At 46.0% G+C, this 26929-nt stretch overlaps 1 protein-coding gene and 3 non-coding genes across 5 annotated transcripts in view; 3 read left to right on the top strand and 1 right to left on the bottom strand.

The window, feature by feature from the left end:
• The window catches only part of LOC118510137 (ecdysone-induced protein 74EF), a 213471-nt gene that overhangs the window by 103478 nt on the left and 83064 nt on the right, over nucleotides 1-26929 (top strand). The window lies entirely within an intron of this gene.
• Trnan-guu lies at nucleotides 17060-17133 on the bottom strand. The gene has a single exon. It is a non-coding gene; the product is annotated as a tRNA-Asn (tRNA).
• Trnan-guu lies at nucleotides 20368-20441 on the top strand. The gene has a single exon. It is a non-coding gene; the product is annotated as a tRNA-Asn (tRNA).
• Trnal-cag lies at nucleotides 21763-21845 on the top strand. Its single transcript has one exon. It is a non-coding gene; the product is annotated as a tRNA-Leu (tRNA).

Below are 26929 nucleotides of genomic sequence, written 5' to 3'. Positions count from 1 at the left end.
GTTCCGTTTTGTCCGCTTTCTCCGGTGTGCCTGCAGGTTCCGATTTCTTTTTGCGCCCAAATAACTAGAACATGGCGTCGGGGAGGACGATGGCGGTGGTGGTGGAGTTTGGCGGAAGGGACGCGCATAACTTTCACCCGCTTTTCCTTTTTATTGTGTTGTTCATTTTTCCCTACTTTGCAAAACTACTTCTAGCTTCTTATTTTCCGATTCTTCGGCGACAGGATCCATTTCTGCTGCTTTCGCGCCGTGCAGACATGGTTCGCACACACTCACACGTGTGTAAAATAAATAAATAAAGCTACCTGTGTGACCCCCCAACCGGTCTCTCTCACTCTCTCGCTCTTTCTTTCTCGCTAAACAAGCAAATACATGAGCTTTATGCTGCAAAGCACAACATCATTTGGAATACATCACAACACATCCTTGTGACGTGGGGAAATGGGGCCGCCCAGGAATGGGGTGTGAGGTTCCCGTGGCACAGATGCCTAGCACATCTGGCACGATGCGAATCGTTCATGTTTCGCGTGTCGCATGATGGAGAAGAAGTAGAACATGGCAGAAATGTTATAATAAAATCAAGCGCGAAACAGGTAACTTACACTGCCTGACGCTGGTCCCGGTGTCGTTGGCTTTTGCTGGGCTTTATTTGACGTCTGTGGCACGGCATAGTGCGACAGCCGGATGCGGATACGTATCATAACTGTAATTGCATGACAATTAGGCGAAACGATTTATTAAACTACTTTAAGTATTTTTTGATAAAACCGTCTCAAATTCCTTCCACTACTTTGTTAGGTTAAATTAACTTGTCAAGCAATTTTAGCACTCCTTACAACACACACATCTAGACGATTTTTTGTAACAACCCCTACCCTTAACGTGAGGCCATTACTCCTGCTCGCTTCTGGTCGGTGGCGGCTTCACTCGTCGCGTGTAAACGGGTTGAGGAAGTCTGAGCAATGGGACTTCCAAAAGCAAAAGCAAAGGCAAAAAAACACCCATCCTCATCCACACCAGATCCCGAGGTCAATTCAATGAATATTTACACACCAAAGGGAGGGTTCGCGTTCGCGTGTTGTCGCGCCGGCCGGATGGCATATTTTATACCTTTACACCCATTTTCCTTTACACCGTTACGAATACCGCTTTATGCATTCCCATTTTCATCAACCGAGTGAGCGTGGGGGGGATTTTTTTTTGTTGTTGCTCCTCGGACCTAACTCAACGAGACTGGCGAACGCAACAAAAAAAAAAAAACGGTTTGAAAAGGAACAACTCTTTAACAATTCAATCGTCCAGCGCACAAGGAAAGCGATAAAAAGTACTTCGTTTCGTTGGTGGGTTTTGTTTTGCAAGAGGATCATGCATCAATTTGTCCCTCGCCGGACAGTGCCGCCAATTGGGTAGCAAATTTATTTTCATCGCTTCTGAACGTAATTGGATGGGGGAAAAGACATACTTCCACTCATAAGCATTTTTATCAGCAAACTTATCTACATTTGAACTGTTCAAAAAAAGACTGTCACAGAAATGAATATTTTGGGCCAATTGATTAAAAAAATTCAATCGCATTAGTTCGAAGCTTCATCGAGCGGCCAGCGATTCCTTGCCTAAATAAATATGTGTCACAATGAAACGTTTGCCCCAAGAAATGAGCTTACAATTCCGAGAAGTCGTAGCAAGTCCCTTTTACGATTGATTGTGCTTCACTTGCACGGTTCAAGCCTATCTAAGATGAAGGTAATTATTCACACATAGGGTGAAAAGCGCTTACACTGTACAACTCTGACGTCCACTTGACGACGATGCCATTTGATTTAATTTCTCAAAGTAACCTACACCTTAGACGCATATATTCAGTCGGTCTGAAGATGAGTGAACAGGTTCATAAAAGGTAAGTTCAATCGCTGGTTTGGCTATTTTCATAAAATATCCCTTTTGTGGCATTTTGATATGATAACCGTAGTTTGAATCTTTGGCATTTAAAATATTCCAATGGTCTCTATCGGGTCTGTCCATCCATCTTCTTTAAAATATAATTACGTTTTAAAGAGAAGAATACGTAATTGTTATTTATTCATTACCCAAATGTACCTACTGTAAATATTTTTGGGATGCCAGTGACCACAACTGGCTGAAGAAAAAAAAATCTTTTCATACAATCTGTTACAGTATTAACAGGGATTTTCGTACTCCGCTCCAAAATCCTTATTGGGTGAATATAATCGAAAAGTTCATTCCTTCCAATGCTTCCGTCCTATCGATACCGCTTGTACAGCACATCGAGCGTGCAACCCATTCAGAGCTGGAAGAAGGAAATGGATGAAAGCGTTGCGAACGCTCCGTGTCCGTGCGTCGAACAAATCTGTTTAGCTAAAAGACTCACTTGACATTGACAGCAGCTTACGCTGGATCGGACGTTCCTCAGTCAGAATGCTTGTCTCAAGTTCATCCTTCTTTCGCTGATGCATAGAATCCTGGCGAGAGTGAAAGCGCACGCATACACACGCGAACCGACCACGACCATTCGAGTGTTTGGAGCTCTGTCTGGCGGGCAAGTCTGGGTCGTAGTCGTCGGATCGTGGGGATGGAAATGTTTTTCTGTGGCTTCAATAACGATGAGGTTAGATGAAGAGGAGTGTGATTCGGTTTTCCCAGCAACCCACTCTCTCTCTCTCTCACACACACACACACACACATATGGATGCAGGGCAGTGTCGGTATCGCGTTTCCATTCGACACCAAATTAAAGCTGGCGATGGGATGACGGATGGACGGAGAACGGAGCTCAGGATGCGTCTAAGTGGTAAAGCTAAACCCATCGTGGCTGTCGTTCAGCGTCTAGATTGAGGTGGAAGGCGACTCAACACCGATTGTCTCGCAGGTTGTTGGCGTGTCTGTGCGTAACAGGTTTAATGCTACACCACACGGCCAGCACACTAGCAACGACTCGACAGGAGTTTCTGATCAAATTGAATCCCGCCCTTTTGTACAGCACATACACACGCGCGTTCGCACTCTCCATTTCCCTCTCCCGGTGTACCGAACGGGAAAGCTTCATGCGCTATTACTGACGGTGATGCCGATTTCGGTAAGCTGTCAACATGAAGCAAAAAGGGGAGCTAAAAACGGACCATAAAAACGATGTGTATGATCGAAACGACGAGGACGGTAATTCTCGCCCGCAGTACGCTCCTAACCGATGTCTAATATATCCCCCGACAACGATAACAATCGGATCGAGTGTGGCGGTGGAAAATGCGCACCAGTTTGGAAAAGGATATCTGATGATGAAGGATAATTTTCATCGCAGATTGACTGACACTTGTTCTCGGACCGAGTCCCAACTCCCGGTCCCCATATGGAGGTGTCTGTTGGTGTTTGGAAGGGAGAAGCAACAAGGACTAGCAAATAATGCTCCGGTGGATGAGGTTTCATAAAGATTCACATAAATCGCAACTCGCACGAGCGATGGCAAATGAAAACTCCACTCCACTTGTTCGTAAGCAGCAGGTGAGACACAACAGGTCCTTCTTCTCGACACCTTCTCGTGCGTTAATCCCGCTCGAGTGCGTCTAAGCTGCACAAGGCTATACAAATATGTCCCCTTCGACTCGACTCGTCTCCGCCTCGAACGAATCTACCAACGCCCTAGACCAGTGTTTCATAATTATTCAACTCAATTATTCATTTCCTCGCCACAGCAGCGGGCGGACACGAACTGCACGATTATCCGCAGTCAGCAGTCGCAGACGCGCCACGGAACGCTCGCTTTCGGAAGGGATTAATGGATGTATTGTTTGATGAATTGTTAGTGCGAAAACTCACCCAAAACCCAGACGGATGCCATTTTTAAACCACCCATCAAAGGACTGCTCTCGGGCCCTTAAACCACGATCGAAAGATGATCGTGAAATCGAAGGACGACGCGTGCACGCTTCCCTTGGCTGGCGTTGATTTCGAGCTTGAAGCTTGGGGGATGAAATTTGAAACACGATAATCAATGCGGCTCGGTGTTTTTGAAGGCGGGTTTGAGGCCCGAATTTTGTACCAGCCGGTTGAATCATTTATTTCGGCCCGGACTCATCCACACACACACGCTAGACGAGCTAGACTCAAGCGAGCATTAGTGGTTGTTTGATGCCCTGGGAGGAGGGTTTTATGTGGTTTTGGTGGTAACGTTGCTAGTGAAAATCATCTTCCAATAGTCGTGTCACGGTTTGGCAGGTTTGTGATTAGAAATGGAGTACAATTTCAATAGGCTGGCATTTTAGTTACCGATGAGATGAGGTTTTGGGAAAGGATTTCGATTGATGGTTTAAATAACGCACGTTCTAGTGGATAGATTCTTAGCCGATGGAGCATTGTGTTACAAATAGCAGCTAAGGGTTGAGGCGTATGATGACATCAATCCCTTGTTCTAAGGCAAAACTGTTTCATACAAACAACTTTCGGTGCAGTATTTGAAAAGAAAAAAAAGATTGAGAAAGGCTCTTGCCAAGATGAAGATTTCCAAGGTCTTCTGGACCGGACATAAATTTGACAAGAACTTCGTTGAGAGATGCATCCATGAAGAGCCCTATGGTTTCCGCTAGGATTTACCATATTGAAACACATTTTTTAACCCTGGATTTTTCAAAATTTCAACCTATTCGTTGGGTTGTAATAACATTTTCTCGACCCCACACACACCAGCCATCCAGCCAACCAACCAGCCAGTCAACCATCTTTATTGCAAACAGATTTTCTACTCTGCTCCAGCATCATCCTCGCTTTGCCGACTTTTGAATTCAATTAGCTCGACAAAATTGTTTTAATGAGCTTCGCTAAGTAGCGCTTTGCCCTTCACTCCCACCCCAATAAATGGTCTTTTGACTTCTTGTCCCGCGTGTTACTCGGTCGGTACACCCGTGCGGTGCGTCCAGGGTTGATTCAATTTTGGCATTTTAAAACGATGCCACCGGTTTGCGGCTAGCAGGAAGGAATAATCTATCCCATCATCCTCCTGGTTTGGCATGTCGTGTGTCCCGTTTGACAAGGGATTGTCAGCAGGGAAGCGGGCGGACGGACGGACCGAGTAGCAATGCAACTATTACACCCGTCACAGGACAAGGACAAGGTACAAGCCGAGCTAGGAAAAGTTAGCATGAAGGGCGAGAAAAGAGATTAGGAGGAAAACTTAATTAAATTCAATAACCTAAGCGCTGCCACAAACGTTTTAGTACAGTAACGAAAAACAAGGGAAGGCACACACACACACACGCGCCTTCATCTACGGCACTCGGTTGGAAAAACGGATTTTCATGGTTTGACGCCATTACTGGTCCGGGACTTGGCGTTGGCCAGGATGTTTGCTATCTTCCGTTTCCCATCGCACGGCACGGTAAAACATGGAGCCCGCTGGAACATCAGGGCAAACTTTAGCTTAATGACACATGCAGCAGCATTTCCCTTTCGACGGTATCGAGCCAACCATCGCGACGAACGAACGACCAGCCCGAAGGACGAGCGCGCTCTGGCGTGAAGAACAAAGACGCTTTTACTGTCGATGGTGGTAAGCGGCTGCGACTGCTTAGTGGTCGATGCACGGTGAAGCTCGAAAGAGCCAATGAACTCTTTCCTGCTGGTGCATGGGTTTTCGCGAGTCGCGAGTTGGTTAGGTTGGTGTGGATTTTAATGTTGCACTAGCGGTTTTTCGGTAACTGCGTGTTTGCGAGCGAGTGAGAAATGGGTCCAACATCAGTGGAGCCTCATAAAGCTCCCACAGGAGCTGGTGGCTTTGCGCGACGATGGAGGGAATATAAATTTACGTTCATTAAAATTTAAACGATTTCATGAATTTGCACTTTACCGGAGATGCACCTGCCAGACCAGACTCACTAGTCTCGGGAGTCTCTAGAGAAAGAGAGAGAGATAGAGTTCATTGAGTTGTCGGACCGTTCGTGGGCGATGGTATCGTACCACGAGAAAGCTCCTCCAGAGGCAAGTGAAATGTTCAGTAATTAATATCCGAACGCTCCACCAACAATTGCGGTCAGCAGATGTACCCGATCAGCACCCAAAGGAGCGGGCGGTCCGAGCGGGCACGGCAAACCGCGATAAGAAATTCACATTTCAATTAGACCAACTTCTGACCATTCCGTGCTTGGGGCTTCCTATTGGGTGTTTCTTGCAAGTTTCGTCCTTAATTTGGCTCCTCGTCTCCAGTCCTTCTGTCCGTCTGTCTGTCTGTCTGTGCAGCAAGAGATTCGCGTGAGATTCGTACCTTGACGCGTTCGTCCATAAAGTTGCACAAGGATGTTTGAAGGTTTAGCGCGAAAACACACGAAAGAAATGCTCTACCACCACCACCACAAGTGTCGTTGACATTTCCGTCCGTGTTCCTGCTGCATACAGTGCTTTCCCACAGCCCGGGGAGGGAAACCTGCGGGAAGGAAGGAAGTGCGACATAAAACGAAAACAAATTCAAAGGAAAAACTCAACCTCCAAGGTGCTGGGGTTTCCGTTTTGACGGCACCGGCACGGTACGTGTAACCGCGATATTTTGGAGTCGTAGCGGTGGATGTCGGCTGGAAGAAGTAACGCTCGCTGGAACACCGGACGGACCAATCGAAATGAAAATTTATTAAATAGAAGGTTTAATTTGGCGTGTAGTAATGGTTTTCCCGGGCTCTGCTGTGTTTCTTTTGCTTGGTTGGGGAAACTTTTCAAATCAACCGGGTTGATGAACCTTTTGGCTGATGACGGTTGATTGTTGAAGTTGGTGGAAGAAGGAGCAACCAAAGCCAAATATGATAACTGTACCGGTGACGAGGCAGTAAAGTGGGAAGAATATCGTTTCTGGAGGAAATCTTGAGCATTTCGATAGGAGAAGGTAAACTCCAAACCAGCAATCTACACAACATTTGGTTCAGGATTTTATGGAACAATGAGGACAGACAGAGCAGCGAAATATTCTGAGCTTAGTCGACTTAAGCGAATCCATGAGGTAGAGGCTTGGTTGGGAACATTGTTGGGCTTGAGATCATCACCATATCAGATCCAAGTCAAAGCATCTCTTGAAGTTTCTTCGTTTGCCCCATCTTAATATTTCGAATATCCCGTTTTACAACAAGAATATTCCATACCGGTCAAATCCCGGTCGATTCCGTCCCAGCCAATTATGACAATCGCCCACGTTACGATCATAAACTCCCCCGGGACCGTTTGCCGTTAAAACCTGCCAACGGACACGCCAAGACTGCACGCCTTAAAAGCAAGGAGGATGGCTTTCTCATCCTTCGCTTCTCATGCAGTGAATGGAAAAGCTCACGCGATGGGGCGTCGATTTTATGCACGTCCGTATAAAAAGCTCATCTTATCACCATTCCATAACCATTTTTCCGATGCAGTTTCGAGAATGTTGATGTTGAACTCTTCTGCTTCCGAAGCAACGAGCAACCAGTCGGTCGTGTGCATCGGGACCACTGTCCCGGACACGTCTCAGTCGTTGCAGAGCCGTTGCTACACCAAAGTCGTTATTGAATCACATTGGTCGCCGTTTCGCCTGAGCAGCGGGTGGAACGTTGTCGATCGTCATAGTGCCATCATCATCGTTACAATCATCGCTCCCATCCTCGTGGAGGAGGTCGTAATCGTTACACCGTACCGAACCAGCCAACACAACCCCTTGGAAAAGCTGCTTTTCCGCCGAGCCAATCTTGTTCGATGCAATAATGATCAGTAAAATCATTTTAGTAGCGATGCTTTTCCTTTTTTCCGTAGTACGATGCTTCCTTTTTCGTCGTACGTTCGATCGGTTTCCGATGTACGAAAATCATTCGCGAGCCAACCAACGCGAAACCTAGCGCAAGAAGCGTTCCATTTTTCCGTTACCGCCGGTTTTTGAAAGACGGTCGGAAAATTCGGAAAACAAACAAAAAGAAGCAGATGCGGTGTCGTGCTCTTGTTGAACGAAGAGAACGGTTCCCACGGTATCGCACACAGTTACACACAGCTGCAAAACATCGTCTCGAAGTCTTCCGTTCTGCTTCGAATGTGAATCGTTTTGAGGTGTACAAACCCTCACGCGTGGAAGGGGAAGGAACGCTGAAGGAGTCAAGGTAAATGTAGCTCACAGCTAAAACACCTCTTCCAGACACGGCACACAGGAACTAACAGCCACACAAGGTGTAGGAAAACCGTGAGGGCGCTAGTGTATGCCTGGTGGAGCAGCTTCATCCTGTCAGAGCATCCAGCAGGGAACATAGTTTGGTTGTTTTGTCGGTGTCCTTGCCTTGTTTGTGTTCGTTTCGCTTATCGGCTGGCGTAAAACTGCAGCCAGCTTCTTCTGCCGATTCTTCACCATAGCCCGCTGAATGTTACTGTGCATTTTCATGCTTAGTTTTACTATCGTGCGCGACGTGGAGGACGTTCGTCTCCCGCTTGCTCCACTCGTTCGTCCTTCGGTTTATCGCGCTGCAGCAGAACCAGCAACAACACAACCAACAGCGACGACGATGATGACGATTGTGCTGTAAAACCGTAGCGACGGTTCGTCTAGTGCCAGGCATTCCTCTCCGTTCCCAAATCCCCTAAAGATTGCCGTCTCAAACGTCAGGAATATGCATATACACCAGCCAGAAGGAACCACAACACAAGGCTCTTGCCATCTTGCATGTAGGAAAAGGTTTTGTGCTTCACAACACAACACAGTTCGCAGGACACGAAGGACGTCCCATTTGCTAAGCGGGAAAACTCACCGTTGTTTGGCGCAAGTTCGGTGCACCGGGCGAAAGGACGATGTTTCCATAAAATGAGCCAGAGCATGAGCTTGTTTCGCTTTCAATCAAACTCTCGCTCTCGTTGGTGTTTTGGGGCTGTTGCGGTGGTGTGATGGAAAGGAAAAGTTTTGCCACCAACCATCGGTGGACCCGGAGGTTTCCCTTTTTTTCCTGGTAGGTGTGCTGGGAAGCGTACAGGAAGAGTTAGGTGTTGCTGGGCTACTAAGTAGATTTGAAGTTTAACGCTGTATCATATGTCGTTTTTGATTGAAGTAAAGAAATGTTAGAACCTTATTACTTAAGAGGTAATTCAAAGTACTTCGTTACTAATACATATGGAAAAAAAAACAGTAAATTCCATAAGTTCAATTCAAAACGATTGAGAATCTGCAATATCCAGAAGCTGCCTCATAACCCTAAGTCAAAGCCAAGTGCACGGGTAAGCATAGTTGACCCGTTGTAGGTTCAATTCCCATCTATAACTGGTAACCAAATAGATTGTCCTGAAAACTTTTCTAGGATGCATGTCAACCTTATTATGGAAGGAAAGCATTCATTTACTACAAAATCCTAAAACAATAATAATGTCGATTAAATAAACACAACTATTAAAAACACAACAAATTTGTCCAACTCTTCAAACAATCACAACTCAATGTGTGTCCTTCGTCTACGGCGGCTCCCTCACTGATCGTCTTTAGCTTCCACCGGAGGGCTAACTTACACTCTCTGCACACACCTCCCTTCCGCTCCTTTCCTTATCCCTTCATGAAAAGTGCTGGCAGCGTGCCATGATCCCGACAATTTGTGTTCATTTGTTCCGACTGAATCCGACGCCATCCGGAGCCCCTTTGCCTTGTTTCTTTGTATTTATTTTCCTGCCGCTTCTTGACACGCTCGTCGGGTTATCGTGGCTTGGTGCTTCTGTTCCGGAGAAGTTTTCATCCCGCCGATGAGATATGCTTCCTAACTAGACGGGGACACACACACACACACACACACAAAAGCACACCAACCAACACAACGAAGCACATCCTTTCTTTTGTGGCGCTTCGTTTTGGAAGTGGCAGGCCAACAAGCTTCCAGCACAGAAGGAGCACGAAAAGGACGACTTCCGTTAAAGCGTGTTGTTTTGTTTTTCTTTCTTTTATTCCCGTTCTGCTCCACACGAAAGACACGGTGGGTGGTCGGGATGGTAAAGTGAAAGTTGCTTGCATTTCGAAGGTTTGCTTGCGGCATGCGGCGAGCTGGTGGCTGTGTGCCGTTGAATCCTGCATTATACTTCCAGTTGATTCTATTTTCGGTGAAGGAAGGATGAAGCATTTACTTACACGTCGCGTCCCGCCAAACACGCCAACCATGTGCCATGTCAGACTTGAAGCGAATAAAAAGGCAGCTGTCTCGGTTGTGGGCGTGAAGATGTTCAGCTGCAGCAGCAGCAGCATCAACAGCATCAACGCTCGTCCTTATCATCCCGATACCATCCGCCATCGTGTCACCGCTCTTCCCCTTTCCCGGAGCATTTATTACTCAACGAAAAACAGAACCCTGTCCCTCCTTCTGCATCTTTTCTCGATTATTTGGAGCTGGCGTGCGATTCGTACAAGCATGCGACTACGACCAGCCCGATATTCCTGCGAGGGCCGTCCTTTTTGCGTCCTTCACGACCACGACCAACCTTACCAGCGAATTCAGAGGAGACGTTTCAATTTTTAGGGGTGCATTAACCTTTTCCACCCATCCCACCCACCCATCCCACCCACCATTCAGCCCCCTCCCCACTCCTTGTGCCCACCTACCTTTGTCCTGTGCATTATTTGGCTGCAAATTCTCCTGGCGCAGTATTCCGTGTGAAGGTGGTGGTGGTGGTGGTGGCGGTCCCGTCGTTAGGATTTCCCGGCAAACCCACCCTGGTTTTCCACCGATCGAATCATTTATTCGTTGGCTCGTGTAACCCGTGCCGAAAATCCTTTACTTACCGGGATAGACACTCACACACACACACCACCCGAAAATGAATAGAAATCGGGAGGATTCGGGGCGCGTGGTGTGGCGAAGGGGGAGCACGGTGATTTTGATTTCATGCGCAAATAGATCCGGTGCTAGCTGCTGCATGAAAATCAGACACAACATCCCGGGAGCCCAGCAGCTTCGTTCGTTCTTATCCGCCCGATTCGTTTTATTTTCGCTTTCCTTCCTTTTCTAAGCTGGCTGGCTCGGTGGCTTGAAGGCGCTTATCGTGGTGTGGAAAATCCATTTCCCATAATCATTCCAGACCCGGTGCCAATGCACAACACATCGTGCACATGAACATGGGGGGGGGCAGGGAATCGTTACGATTGGGTAAAATTGAGAAAAGCTTGAGAGATTGGCGAGAGAAGCAGAACCGTGCATTGTGTGTTTACAGTATGCTTCGAATGTACGTTTTGTCTTCGACCAAATGCACTTTGAGTAAATCATACAAGAATATTATAAGAAGATAGTCCAATTAATAAGACGGGTTTTAGGTAGATACGTATTCAAATACAATTCAATTAAAAGCGATTGCAAAGAGAGCAATTGAAATATTTCTTATTTTAAACGTCTTCCTCAAGGTCGTGATCCTTCAGTCAAAGAATTTATTGCCTCTAACGTACAAAAAAAAACCCAAATTCCGCGACGAGGTCAAAGGATGCAATAATTAAATTTTCCCTAATCCATTCGAACGGACCCTTTTTCAAATTGATAAAAGTGTCTAGCCTATTAGAAACGCCGTACAAACAAAAAACTTCTGAATAAGATGTCTGAATGTTTAAGAAGAGAAATGACTAATATTCTTTTGCATTTTTTTTCGCTCTCGTTACAGGTGAGGATTAACAAACGACTTATTAAATTTACTGTCTTTCGTGAGAGGCTTTTTTAAATCTGTAAGTGAAATCGTTGCCTAAATAGTTTTAAAATGAACGATTGAAAATCCACGCCTTGATGGGAAACAGTCACCACCGATCTGGGTAAAACTGGACAGTTACTAAAGATCGATACTATCAATTTGACATTTTCCATATTCGCAGCTTGTCTTGATTTGACTTTAAAACACTGCATTAATTCACCGCTTTAAAAGCCTCCCAGTGCCGTTTCCCTTTCGAGGGATGTACCCCAGTTAACCTCTTTTTCTTTATGCACCACACTCGCTTCCGGCAAAATTGCTTTCATTTCCGTTTTCCCCATCCTTCGCCATCTTCCCCCGCCCCACTGACGTGACAAACCGTGTCTTACCATGGACGCAGCACAAAATCTCAAGCCTCAAGCCGCCGTCAATCGGAAACCACTCAACCACCCCGGCTCGAATACCCTCAACCCTCCGGTCCGCCAGCTCCACCAACGCCGACGTCCGATCGGTCGAGGCCAATCGATTTCGTTGCGTATAATAAAATCTAGGCCACCGGAGATAAGTTATGCGTTACTGGTTACTGCGGGCACCGGAGTAAGTTAAAGTAAGCGCAAGTAAGCGCAGGCACAAGTTGTCTCCATGTCTGGTCGGATTAATCGGAGGGAGAGCGCAGCATGAATGATAATAAAAAAAAAACCTCAAACACACACACCCGAACAGCAAATGCGTTTGACCAACAAACGGCAGCATTATGCAACTCCGGGCAAACCACCGGGCCCCGAGGAGGATCGACGAATTGACTCGCTTCAGCTCGGTAAGAATTTCTTCTTTCTCCTCCACCCCCTCTGAATCTCACCCCCCCCCCCCCTCCCCCTCCTTCACCCATCGATACTTATGTCCTGCTTCGGGTGTCACTACTTATTTACAACACCCCGATGTACGCAATGGTCACATGCGGTGGGCTGCAATACACCGGAAGATACGATCCACTGGGCGCGTAGCATCGTGGCCCGTAGATATCTTCTTGTTTGAAAAGCATCGCCCCCATGCTGTTCCACCCCTCCACCTCCTTCCTCCCCTCCTTCTCTCTCTCTCTCGTTCCTCACGTTGAAGTACGAAGTGTGGAGTAATGCAATCGGTGTATGCAACGCTGCTGATCGAGAGAGAGAAAGAGAGAGAGAGAGAGAGAGAGAGAGAGGCAGAGAGCGACGATGCAATCGGGGTGCAATGTGTTAGCCCGGCTGAATTTCAGTCAAGGTCCGGAAATGTAAACCGGAGCTATTGCACCCTGCGCCCGTGGCTGATAATTGCCCACCCGACGTGTGCTTTTTTGCCGATAACGGTCAACTTCATTAGGTTGAATTTTTCCTGTCCATTATTTACGACCCTCTCTCTGCCTCGGGAAGCGGGAGAGGGCGTGATGGTGGTTACGAGCTGTGGAGGAGTTGGTGTGAAGAAAGGTGACTGTGAGCAGAGAATGAACCTTTAAAAAATCAGCCAACAGAACATCATGTTGTTAGTTGATTTATTACTTTATTCTCTTTCTTTATCATGCTGAGAGATTTAAAAAACAAAAAATCTTAGTGGGCTTTCTGATCGTTGGTGAGATCCTCACACGACAGGACCGAGTGTCTAAAATAGATTACTAAGGACCTCTGAGGTTATAGCAGACAATATTTGTTTTCAATTATTATGGATCTTAGACAGTGTTAAAAATTAAAACAGCTTTGATGTCTCTAGCAGACATCCAACACTGCCCTGCTCGGAACGAAAGCATCAATTCCAAGCAAACAGCACCCATGTTCAATGAAATCCTATCCCTATCCCAATAAATACCATACCTTCGCTAAAAGCACTTACGATGCAGACATTTCTGTCCTTGCCAGCCTCACCAGAAGCACAGACACGTGACCGTTGCGGGGCACGGTGTAAATCAGCCGAATAAAAAGATGAAGCAACACCAGTGCAAGAAAAGAAAAGCCAGAGAGAGAGAGAGAGAGACAGAGAGAAAGAAGCAGAAGGGCCCCAAAATTACCATTCATTATATGGCCGGTAGTCCCAGCGCCACGAACCGGTGAGCAATTCGAACGAATGTTCCGTTTTTGAACGTGTGTGCACACGAGCGACAAAAAAAAACAAAAAAAGAGCAAAAGTTAACGGAAATTTCCAACGAAGGTTTCCGTTTTGTTTTTCTGCTGTATTTGCAATCGCATTACGTCATTTTGAAAACATAAGAACCTTCCCAGCACGAGGAAAACAACGGCTTCAACACAGACGCTGTTGCTGCTGCTAATTGACTCCACACAGTAGTCGTCCACCTTGAATCTGCCACGAAGTTGCAATGCACCCGCGGGCCACTTATTAATCGATTTGCCCGAAACGGAGTACGCACCACTACACCAATTCGGATAAGCGACAAAATGAAGTCACTCCTCTATCGCGCTGCCGGCCCAACCGGAGGAAACGCGCGTTAGAGGGCGGGTTGCACTTTCGAGCACGGTTTCGGGCTCACTACACTATTGTGAAAAACACTCATTAAGACACCCCTTCCACTCGGTAGATGCCGTCTACACAACACAAGCCAAATAGTGGAGTGAAAGAAACAAACAAATGCCATTTTGTTCGCCCATCGACACCGACACACTGGATGAATAACAAAATAAATAGAAAAACGATCGAGAAAAAAGCAAACAAAACAAACGCGTAGCGGTAACCAAAACAGAACACGAAAAACAAATGGCTGCAATCGGGTTACTACCACTACTGCGCTCGGTCCACCTGTCACTTGCTCGATCGGCCGACTCCTAAACGCACGGGTGTCTAAACGCACGCACCTAAAACGTCAAACGTGACATTGACACAGAAACACTAGCTGCACCGCTCTCTTTCTCTCCCCCTTTTTTTGCTGTTGTTGTTGTTCGGAATTTTTGTTTGCAAACTGGTAAACAAGTTTTAGCCGTCTGTAATATATTCCATAGCGATATGTGATACATCATTTAAATTAAGGAAGTGATGATTTCGCTTCCATTTTTTGTGTATTGCTGTCCATTGAATTATATTTTTAGGAAAAAACAAATCTCTCCAACACGTTTACTTGTTTTTGGTGTGCCAAATGTTTCCGTCTATTGCTACGCGGCCCTGCTGCAACTAGCAAAACAATCGAACGTATGGCCCCATGACGCAGTAAAATTTTCGGCAGCTAAAACAACTTTCAAGGGTGCACGGCACCAGCATCAACAACAGCAACAGGGTCTTCGGGGGCGAGGAGGGAGGTCCGTTTTTGGAACCCGGCATCAATTTTCGCTACCGAGTTTTGGATCGTCATCACACTGACCGTCAATCGATCGTTCCACGATCTTCAAAGCGAAGTGTGGTCCACGGTAGTCTAAAACACAACCCCTTTCGCCAATGCCAAGTGTGTTTTGTTGTGATGGGATTTTTTTGTTTTTTTGCTCGCTCGCTTTTATGACGAGAGACACAACAACAAAAAACAAACCCCAAAGTCACGTATCGCAAACAAAGTATGATGCAACATCAATTTCCTTGAGGTGTACAGATTTCCAACACTGTTTTCTATTGCTTCGACTCAGGAAACATTCTCAATCGGGGGGGTTTCGATTTTGTTTGATCGTTTATTGCGTCGTTGAGAACATGTTGCTTTGTATTTAGGAGCGTGAGGTAGCGAGAGTTATTGAAAAAGTATTTAAATAAGCGCGCTGAAAACCCTTCTTAAGTGCAAGTTTTCTCTTCAAATTCTCTTGTCTCCACCGGATGGATCGGAATATTCCATCCATCCTACTTCCTGTAACTCGAAGTGGGTTGGATCCATCCATTATACCTGGAGTACCCAGAAGGCGTCCCTTTTTATGCATATCAGTGTACATGCTGTACATGCACCTTGCCTCGAGCTGTCGTCGTAAATCTGCAGACGTTGGATAATGCGCCCAGCCATCGCAGAGTCTGATAGTTAGCACCCTCTGGCACTACTGCATCATAATTATTGGAACACTTTTTGCTTCAAGTGTGATGAGGTCTCGTCTATGCGAAAGAGAAACCCGAACGGAAGGAAACCGACTCGTTAATCAAGTTGGTAATTCATCTGAAGAAGGATCATCCTCCGGACCGGTGTCCGAACGCTGGAGCTAGTGAAGACTCCGAACTATTTCAACGCCCTGTCTCGACTAGTATGCACACGTGTGTGCACCTCTATGTGTGTGTGTGTGTTAGACACGGTAGTATAGGATGGAGAGGTTCGTTTGCATACGCATGAAGATTGGAAGTGCAACGGGGCAAGATAATAGTGATGCGCTTGTTTGATCCGATCAGAGTCAGCGCCTGGGGAAGGAGATTTCCCAAGAGACGTGTAGATAGGAAAAAAAACTTGCCCATGTGCACTGAACAATTGTATCGGACCATCTTCGACTTCCTTTTCTTCGGTTTTTTACTAAAAAAACATTTCAATAAAAAATAAAAATAAACACAAAAGGAAGATAATTCTCGGATGATAAAAAAATGGTACAAAAAATAACCTTGAAAAATTATACATAAACTTGTCTGGCTTAAATTAAATCAAGTTCAAACTGCTGTTCCATCTGCAGTTACCCCTCTTAACTCTAAAGAAAACCTGTGTTTTTGTTTGTTTGTCTACCGGGTAATGAGAAACCTAAGCACCAAGCTCATTCGTCTATCACTCGCGTCGAAGATGCGATGCAAGAAAGTGAAAAGAAAAAACGAGTTTCTCTGATAAGCTTGCTTGTTCGCCAACTCCTCCACCAGGCGCGCGTTTGTGCAAGATGCATCGCAAGAGGAGGTTGTCTCGGTCTCTCCATCCACGGCAGGCACAACACAGTGTCCGTAATGAGATGAGTTCTGCGATCTTTAGTGATACCGTCTCATTAAATCGGTAGCCCGAATGCGTATCCCACCCCTCTCTCTCATCCACCTCAGAGAGTTCCTCCTCGTAAAGGGAAAGCGCATTCTCAACGCACTTCGACACTTAGTCACACGCATCACCATCATCAACCATGAATATCGGAGAGCTAGAGCTAGGCTAGAGGAGCAACTTCTCCTTTCCTGGACTGTTCATGCGAATTTGTTGCGCAAACACAGGCGCATATCCCAGACATCCGATCGTGAGCTTTATACTTTTGTGAAACTTACAATTAAACGCACATAAGATCACAAACGTGCAATATTACTTTTGTCATTCATTAATACGAGATTCTCATGTTTTCAATGAATGTAATCAGGGTTCCTCCCTTACAGTATAATACCAGCTATTATAGAATTTCAAGAAGAGAGAGTTTTTTATTTGAAGCCTCTTTTTGTAAGCTTATAATTTTTGTATTACATTTTTAAGCGATGTGACGGTCAAGCGAATCTCATAAAGAGGTTTTGTAATATAATAATAAAAGAGTTTTCTTGACGCCCCCGGGTGGACTCGAACCACCAACCTTTCGGTTAACAGCCGAACGCGCTAACCGATTGCGCCACGAAGGCGACTTGAAGAAGTGTCAGATGTGAACCGTATTATTATGCGACTAGATTGTACTTTCTACTCCAAGATTTAGCATTGAAGGATCGTTCTCTATTTTTTTAAAAGATCTTTGAAGTCTTCGTATTGACCAGCATCACTAAGTCCCAGTACATTGAAAGTAGATTGAAGTAGTAAAGCTTGCGAAACCTGTGGGGCCGGTAAAAAGCACACACAAGCATACACTCTAGAGAAAGCAAAGAAAGCAACAGCAACAACCCAACCGGAACGAAATATGAATCTTCGCTAGTCAGTGAATAGGAAATTAAATGTATTCACTTTCAATAGCGCAACGTCAGGGGTCCGAACGGTCAGGGGCAGACCCCAGGGCAAGGGAGGAAGTAGAAAACCCCTCTATCACCGCATGGTTAAAGGTATGTTACCATCATCATCTACATCATCACACCGTGTCATGCAATCGAATCAACTTATCAGCTAGCGGATAGGAAAGAATGTTCAACGAGCGTTAAATTTGCGGCTCGCTACTAAGCAAACAGTTGTAGCTGAAATAGAATTCCACCCGCTCGCCATTTCTCTTTCTTTCTGGCTTTGTTTTTTTTTACTCGCCGCTCGTTTTTTTATCGATAAAGCTCGCCGAAAAGAGCTCAACAACTTCAATTGATACGCTATCGGCGCATCGGATGTATTGGTGTGTTTAAATTGAATTTTGTTTAACAATATTTCAATTCAAACATATCAATTAGCTAAACAACCTTGCCTTGTTCCCGGTGCTCGTGGGCCTTGTTCTAACGCTGCTTCTCAAATTAACCTCACAAAGCCACATCAACCACCGCCATCGGGGAAACTCCTGGTTCCCTCTTCCCTCCCCCAACATCCTCCCTCTCCTCCCCGTTCTCCAGCACAGCATGACATTTGCATGTTACTGGATTTTCGTAGAAAAACGATCCATGTTGCCTAGCCCTGATATTGTTTCACGTACCCGCAGGACATTTCGGGTACTACTTGTTTGAGTTTGGAATTACAAAACATTTGCAAAAGCAGAATTTTCCTGCTCCCCCGGCTCAACACCCACCCCATCCCTCGCACGCTTTCCACGGAACCACAAAAAGGCAAGGAGGATTTAGCATAGGCTCGCTTCCGAGAAATCGGATATGCGCTTTTCCATCCGTTGGGGGCAGGGATGATATTTCCCCGCTAACTCTCTCTCCCTTCATCCTCCTCCTCGCCCTGGGGGTACAGGGCGGAAATGGAGACTTGAAATGAAATCGAAACCACAACGGGCAATAATGGAAGCAGTGATCCCTGTAGCTGAGGTTTTTTCTTCACCGAGCTGTGACACACCGCGTGGGGAAGAAGGGAGCGAGAGAGAGCAAGAGTGAGACAGCTTGTATGATTTTCAATTTCAAATTGTCCCCCCCTACTGGACCATTTCCTCGTGCAATGTTGCGAAAAGAAAATCCGCTTCATCTATGTGGTCGAGGATCGGGGATGGGGCATTGGTTAGGGCCTGTGGTGGAACATTTCTTTCCTTTAACACATACACACACACACACACACACACACACACACACACACACACACACACACACACACGTCTATTAGAAACAAGGTCTAGCTACCGATTGGGAAACCGGATCGACACCCGGGGACGGATGAAACCTTGCCCCAATACGATGTCCACCTTGCAGAAGCCATATTCTACACGCACGCTCGCACGCACCGATCCAGACCGGAAAATCTTCTTTCCCTTTTCACGGTCGCTCCGGGTCTTCCCTGACTTCAAACGGCGCAGATTTGTTTCTGTGTCAGGCGTTACCCATTTCTGGGGTTTCGTTCGCAAATAGTTCTGGCAGCGCTGACATACTTGGTCTCCTTTATCACTGGCGCAGTTGAACAGATTTCGATTGATCTCTTTAGATATATTTTGGCGAGACTTAAGAAGGATATAAAATATTTTGTAATAATCCTATATTTAGAGCTATGCTTCTTTCTAAATGTTTTTGATGAGTTTTTTAACTTTTGATTTTATTTTAAATATTTGAATTTTTCTGTCAATATTTTAAAGTAGCAAATTTTAACAACATTAGGGTCTAAAATGAGCTTCCAATACAGTTTTCTTATCTCAGGCGCACAAACTCAAAACACTGCACACCCCACCGCTTGACTTCCGTCTTCTCACGTCGCTCGCAAAAACCTTCGCCACCCCCTTCAACCCACCCAACCAACCCCTCACACGCCCCCTCCTACCCCATAGAAGCGACAAACAACAGCACTTTTTGATGACGGGCTGGTGCAAATGCAATGTGCGATGCAATTGATGCACACGGCAGTTTCTAATGGCCTAGTTTCTGGATGGTCTTTTTCCTTCCTCCACCATGCCTTCACTCCATTACCGTCCACCCGCTGCCGTTCGCTGCTTCCCCCACCCCACTGGGTGAAATGCATCGCAAACGTCTACACTGCAGCTGCACTTTACGATTGCAGTCGGCGTGCTGTTTTTTTCTGCCTCCTCTCACTTTTACTGTGGCTTTCTTTTCCACATTCCCACTGCTACCCTAGGCGCCCTAGCGACTACCGGAATTACGGCTCCCACTGCCCGCATCGAGATGATTTTCACGCAAAAATCAAGCGGGAGGGAAATGGGGCTGGCAGGCAAGCGACGGAAAATGTCTAATGCACATCGGTGGAAATCATACTCCGCATAATGGAGCAAAACAACCATCCCCACACAAGCCGTAGTTGGGGAAATATTTATCTCCTTCCCGGGGTTGGAAACAAACTCTTAGCCCGGTTTTGTGCAGGAGCATTTTTGCCGAGCAGCCGGACGGAAATTTATGGTTCTATTTTTGAGTTTTGCACTTTTTTGAGGTCATGGAGGTTGTTTAGGTGTGTGGAAGCGTTGAATTTATCGCCGCACTACTGTCCTGCTAGTTGTAATGTTTTGGGACAGTTTTATGGGCCACTAACCGACATCTGGTGAGCAGCTATTGCAGTTTGAATGCTAAATTACTAGCTTGCAGCATGTGTTTTCCTCTGTCATGTTTATTTATTGTAGGAGACGTGATGTTTGGCACCGTGTCTCGCCCGAACGCAATTAATCGTTACAATGATTGCTAAGACGGAGCAGGATTATTGCTGATAATGGCGCCTCTACCGATAATCTTGCCTAAGTGCGCCGAATAGCGTAATCCAAGCATAATAGATTGCAAAATTGTAACTTGATCTCGGTAAATCATATCGCCTTCGTGGCGCAATCGGTTAGCGCGTTCGGCTGTTAACCGAAAGGTTGGTGGTTCGAGTCCACCCGGGGGCGCAAGGAACTCCTTTTTATATTAGGTAAAGTATTTGTGAAAATTTCTTCAATAGGCTCTTTTATCTACGGTAGCAAGAAATAATGCCCACCCACCCCTCCATATCTCACCATTTTAATATAAGAACACTTTTGGTAATTTGAATTGACGCTCAGAGGATTTAAAATGTCCTCATTACTAGACATGTTCACCTCTTAACACATTTTCAACATTGTTCAGCATTTTTATCGTTCGATTTATAAAAGAGAATTATCTTTCATTTTTCTTAATATTAAATAATTACATGTTTATATGACAAATCAACAAGTAGTTCTTCGATGAGAGTATTTAGAATATTTTATATTATCTACTTTTTGTAAAATGTCATTCCTTATGAATTATTACAAAATTTGATGAAATAATAATTATTTCTATTATTTTCTTTGCAGGTAATTTACCGTCTATTTTTGGACTTCAAAGATTCATCCCTGCCACAGGTATTTATGGCTAATGCGGGCACTGAGTTATGTTGCCCACTCTATCGTGATACGTACGTGCGTGTTATCATGCCAGACGACACCTGTTCCTCTATCGGAAGCATGTTAACAAACCTATTGACACACGCGCACGCACACACACACACAGAAACCTGCCCGACGAACGCACAGCCCGCCATTTGTTGATTTAAGACCCCATTGCGTATGTAGAACCGGCAACCTCCAACATATTACCCCAGCGAATCGCGATGGAAGGGCTACCTCAATCGCCTTCAGGGAAGATAAGAACACGCAGTGATTCAACGCTCCACGATACACACGGGCAAGATCCACGATTGTGTAAGAAAAGGCAGTCTTGTGTCACTTCCTTCATCCCTTCTTGATAGGCATAGGAATGCATTATTCTGCCCATCGGTAGGAACCCCCAAAAAAAAAAAAACGAAACAAGGCCACCGATAACGCCGAACGTGGAGACACTTCCGATGAGCATTAGTACGGGGAAAACTGTTTGCAGTCCGAGACAGGCGGGCTCATCGTCTGAGCCCGTGTGCGCGGCCCGGCACGGGAAAGAGGCTCGTATCTCGCTCGCGAGTCACGAGGAGCGACGCGTGTTTACTTACCAAGTGGCAGTGAAGTAGTTCAAACCTTGGCTTAGATTTTGCGCCCATTCAGAAGGGTTTCCGTGCGCGGCGTTCTTATCGGATCTTTGCCATCATCGACGGCACGATTTCTCACTCGAGGTGCGGCGCTTGCACTTCAACATCTTACTCACTAAACGCGCTATCAATGTTGTGTCTTGCGTAGAACCCGTAACCCGCACGTTTATTAGCGGCAGGGAACTACACAAGTCAGGATGGCCGAGCGGTCTAAGGCGCTACGTTCAGGTCGTAGTCTACTCTGTAGGCGTGGGTTCGAATCCCACTTCTGACAAAGATGATCTTTTTTTGTAAATTGAACATCTTATATTACCGCTTAATATCTCCTCCTCAACGACACGTCTTCAATCTTATTTTATCTCATGAGGTCTCTCTATGAAAATAGAAGCGATAAAAATAGATCTGATAGTAGACACACATGCTGAGACGCAAGGCCGGCGACTTATGTCGCATCATTTCCGCTTCTTCTAAACAAATCCCTTCTTATTGTGGCATATGTAAGATATGAACATATCGCAGCTAGATCTACATCACGATCTCGGTGATCTCTTGCACTGTCTTGTTCACAGCAGTTAAAACTGTTATGATCGTCGTTTATTATTGTGTCAGCGGCGTAACATGGGCGTTAATTGGCGTGAGGAAACATTGACCGACTACAGTAGCAACTACAGTAGTTGGTTGCAATAAACCTACGAATATGCGCTGTTTGCAACTATTTATTTTGCTTAATATTTTGAAGTTGCATAACTGAATCCCTGTGGACGCTGGCGAACGTCACCACGAATTTCGACGGTTTTCTAGCCCATTTCCAACTGCATGCTACTCAAGCGTCCGGCTAAATATCAAAGTGCAATGCCAGTGAAGCATCCACAGCATCTCCGGTCGTGCTGGAAGCGTTCAAGAAGACCCAGCAACAGCAGGTCGGTAGCATTGAGTAATAAGCGATTTAATGATACTTTGCCAGCTCCGTTCTCCACCTTTTTCTTCCATCGGAGCGAACGGGCAGCCTAAACGCTCGCGAACGCGAACACGACCATAAAACGAAATTGCCAAGCCAGTCCAACCGGTTGAAAGGGAAAACGGGAAAAAGCGAACGTGTGTGGTTTCGCTGCCGAGACTCCAGGCATCCGGGCATCCTCGGCATCTGCTCAGGTGTGCTGTTGTGCCGTGCACGGCGCGGAAGTCGCTGGTCGCGCTAGAACGCCACTGCCAAAGACAAAGAAGTTGTAAATTACTCCCCGGCCAGAGTGCTGTGAAGGGCGAGCATAAGGGAATTGTGAAAGGACAGGGAGCGAGAGAGAGAGAGAGAGCGCACAGCAACACATCCTTCGCCAGCCAGTGGTGCGATTGTGGGGAACAAATTATCTTCACGACATGATGCAAGATGCGTTCTGCGGGCTCTTGATCTCTTAAGAATGTTTTACCACGCGGCGACCAAGACTTCAAGCGGCAATGCTCGAGACGAATGACTCTTCTTTTCCGGCACGAAGTTGTCTGGTTTGTTTTTTTTTCTGTTGTCGTTGTGTACACAGCAGTACATTGAGCCAAAGCCAAGCCTCCATCCGGGAAGAGCCTTCCCGTACATACCTTCACACACGGGGTCCGGTTTTCTTCAGGTACGATCGTGTGGTTGCTTTAAACAGAATTAAAGGAGGATGGCTCACGACCCGACCCGAGAACGAGTTTTTGCCCGGACTTGATCACTTCCTGATCTCGTTCGATCGGTTGCTGATGCTGCCGTCAAACCAGCGGTACGGTTCTCCATTTCCTCGGTGTCTGGAGATGGAGAAGTTGGTGCAGGAAAATGGGCTCATCAAAGCCGGGAACACACGGACGTCATCCGTATGAAGGTAGTATTTAGCTGCATCGTAGCTGTTCCAGGATTTCTTGTGGCTCGGCTTTTTATAGCTTCGGAGCTTCGCAACTGTTGATCTCGTAAGGGCAGGAAGCTTCAACGCTCGTGATCATTCACTCGAAAATGAACTTCAAGCTTTTATTACTCGGAGTACTAAAAGCAATTTCGTGTGGCTTTTTTATTGCTCAGGAGCTGCTGCCGGTTCTTGAAGGGCTGGGAACTATTGATTGGTAATTATTAATTTTAATGATCTTTAGAAGCGTTTTCTTTGAGATGATTGTTTTAGCGAGTTTTTTGTTCACTCAACAGCTACTGTGAACCGAGCGGCATAATAATTAGTGAATCATAAAACTGTGTTCAACTCCTGCTCCAATGGCTCCAATTGATTAGCGTTTCGCGCGCACTCTACTCAACACCCGATCCAAACACGGTCAGCCCCCCAAAATAAAAAGCCAAACTCCGGTGTCGACATTTCCGCCGAATTTTGCCATGAACCACCCAAATGACCGGATCGGTGTTGCTCTTGGGAAACGGAAAACGCGCCGCTCCATCCGTCTGTACGATCACCCGAAAAAGGGGTGACGAAAAGCTTGCTCTCGCTCTCGCTCTCTCTCTTTATCCCGTGCCTTTTTCTCGGTCCATCTATTGCCGAAAGGAAACAGTAGCGCAACAGAAAAAACAACAACCCCATCAAACAAAATGCCATGATTTCACATCCAACGGTCGGAAAACAAGAGCCTCTCAATGGTGGTGCTAACGTTTTTCGGTTAGTCCACGATGGCGGGTTTTTGTTTTTTGCGCGCGCGCGCTCGCCCTCTCGTGCAAGACTGTGATGCATCACAATGGACACATCCCCTCGATCGGCACCAGTAGATCAGGACGTTGCTCAACAGTTTCCAGCAGCTCTCACAACCGGTTCACATCTCCGCCGGGCGAAACCATGGCGAGGAACCACCGATGAGGAAACACGACGATCAACGGGTCTCGACGAGAGACTCATAGTGGAGATTGCCAAAAAAAAAGCGAACACCTCCATACTACGGTTAGATGCTGAGATTCATCTAAAGGTTGTTCTCTGAATCAAACCGTCAAACCACCAAAAAAAACCTCCCAAAAACAGCAACAACTGACCGATTTGGTGGGAACTGTGAGGCTATAACCTCAACGCTTTGCAAATGGCAACCAGCCCGCAATAAGATGCCATTGCAACCACTAACACAATGGCACACATTTTTCGGCAGTACATCTCACTGCTCCACACCGTACACTAGCATCCCCCACCACCACCCTCCCCTCCAGCCAGCTTACCTCCTTGCCGGAATAGTAGTTCAACGTACGAGTTCGAGGTGACCGCAGCGTGATGGAGGCTCGTGATGTAGTTTTCGGTGGTACCTTTAGCAATCTCCAGCTGGCGAAGGTCACTCAACGGGTTTTTACTTTTACACGTTGCGTTGCTTGCGTCCTTCCGCTTCTCTTCGCCCCACCGTTTTATGTGTGTGTGTGTGTGTTTTTTGGCAGCCCGAGATGCGTAACGAATCACGCCACAAGATGCCGCCGTCACTTAGCGGCACTAGGATAATCGACCTAGATGTGATTGAGCTTTCCTAAAGGGGGAGCCTTTTGGCTAGGAGTTAATAGAAGCTAATGAGCTAACGTCTGGTTGAAGAGAGTTGGGTTGGGATGTTGCAACTCACTCCTTTAATCCTAACTACTTCCAACAATGTGTTTACATGTGTGGTCAAGCCTTGCACAGTGTATAATTATGTTTCGGTTCGTGTTCGTTCCCTTGATTACCACTTTCGTTTTCTGGCTTCTTTTCTGCATTTTCTTCTGTCTTTTTCACTGTTTTTTTTCACTATTTTGGATCTTTTATCATGTCCTTAGTCAAGTCTTTAGTAATTAACATTTGTTCATGTATTAATCTATTTTATTAATAATTATTCAGTATACTGATGGTCGAGTCCTCAGCGCTCATATTGTTGGTACTTCCAATAATATCAGCTTTTTTCATATAATTTGTCTAGTTGATGAATTGATATATTTGTTATTTAATTTTTTTTGTCTTTTCCTTACTTTTTTTTCATCTTTTTAACAATTCTTTTAGCAATGTTTCGAGTTTATATTCGTTTCAAAGTTCTTTCTTTTGTTTCAACTGGTTTATTATATATGCGACTAATTTTTTTGTTTATGCTTTGTTCTGTTCTGTTTTGAACTTGTTAGATTTCTTTCTCTGTTTTTTAATGTGTTGCTCAAATCCTTAATATTTTTTCTCTATTTTTTCTTTATTCGAACATGTCCGATTCTTCTGTATAATAAATACTTTGTCGCGATTGTCACAAACAACAAATCAATTTGTTGTATTTTCCGTCAATTTCACACACTACCGCGAAGGTGTTTTTCTTCGGAAAATGTTCCAACCTTGTCGCGCCTGCTGACCACAACAGTCGGTCAGTTCAACGCACCTTACGAGGGCAAGGTCGCATCGGTGGCTCGATTTCCACGTGCAGCACCCAGCCCGCACGGTTCAGTGCGTCGCGTGGGTAACCAGGTACCCGCGTGGCCGGTTTCGCCACCTCGAGATTTTCCGGCCACCCCAAAACAAGCGCACCCTCGCACGCTGGCGCACGCTTAGCGGAACGGATCTGGTTGCATTTCACGGATGAAGGAAATCAGCTGATTCGCGGTGACCGTTCTTCGGAAGCCGAGCCGGAGATATCCGATACAGAAACTCAGCAGCACGCAGGTCGGCTTCTTCGGAGCTTCGGAATTGAATGGACCGGACTAACCGACTGGTCACGGTTGATGCGTTCCAGAAATTGAAACAGAAGCGAGCAAAGCAAAAAAAACGTAAATAAACGCATAATCTAAAGCATACAGCACTGAAAACAACACTGAAACGGTCTCGATACAGTCAAAAACAAAAAGCCCGAATCACAACACGCTCGCTCGCCTCAAGGTTGCGCTCAATCAGCTGTACCAGCCCGCGCTAAGGTGAGCATGGCGCTTTTTGGAAGTGGCGAAGCTTTTTTTTACGATGATGTTTTGTCTTGCTTTATGTCGTCGTTTTTCGGGCTGGGTTTTTTTTGCTGCTGTTGTTGTATATGCGGTGCATTTGTTTTCTTTCTGCCAGATAAAAAAAAATCGCCATTACGCAATCCTGGTAGCTGGTCTCCTCCCGCCGTGGTCAACGCACGTCACCAACTGTTGCTACATTGGCAAGACATTTGCCTACCGTGGGCCTGGCTTTCGCACCGCTTGCGGGACCTTGAAAATCGGGTTTTGGCTTTTTTTTTTCGGAGCTACGCTTCGACCAGCCACGCTCGTTGATGCAAATTTATTTTTACCAATTAATCGATTTTGCCCGTTGTCATTCGACACCAGAAGCAGGTTGGATGCAGTGGTGGAGCAAAGGGGGAGGAGCGTTTTTTTTTTTGGAGAGGGAGGTTAATGGAGGTGAAGATCAGTAACTGTAAATCAATGCTCGGTCAGACAATGGGTCGTTG

Source organism: Anopheles stephensi, chromosome 3 (genome assembly GCF_013141755.1).
Source record: "Anopheles stephensi strain Indian chromosome 3, UCI_ANSTEP_V1.0, whole genome shotgun sequence".
Lineage (NCBI taxonomy): Eukaryota > Metazoa > Arthropoda > Insecta > Diptera > Culicidae > Anopheles > Anopheles stephensi.
Note: the sequence above shows the minus strand (reverse complement) of the source record. Positions and strands in the feature narration are given on the sequence as shown.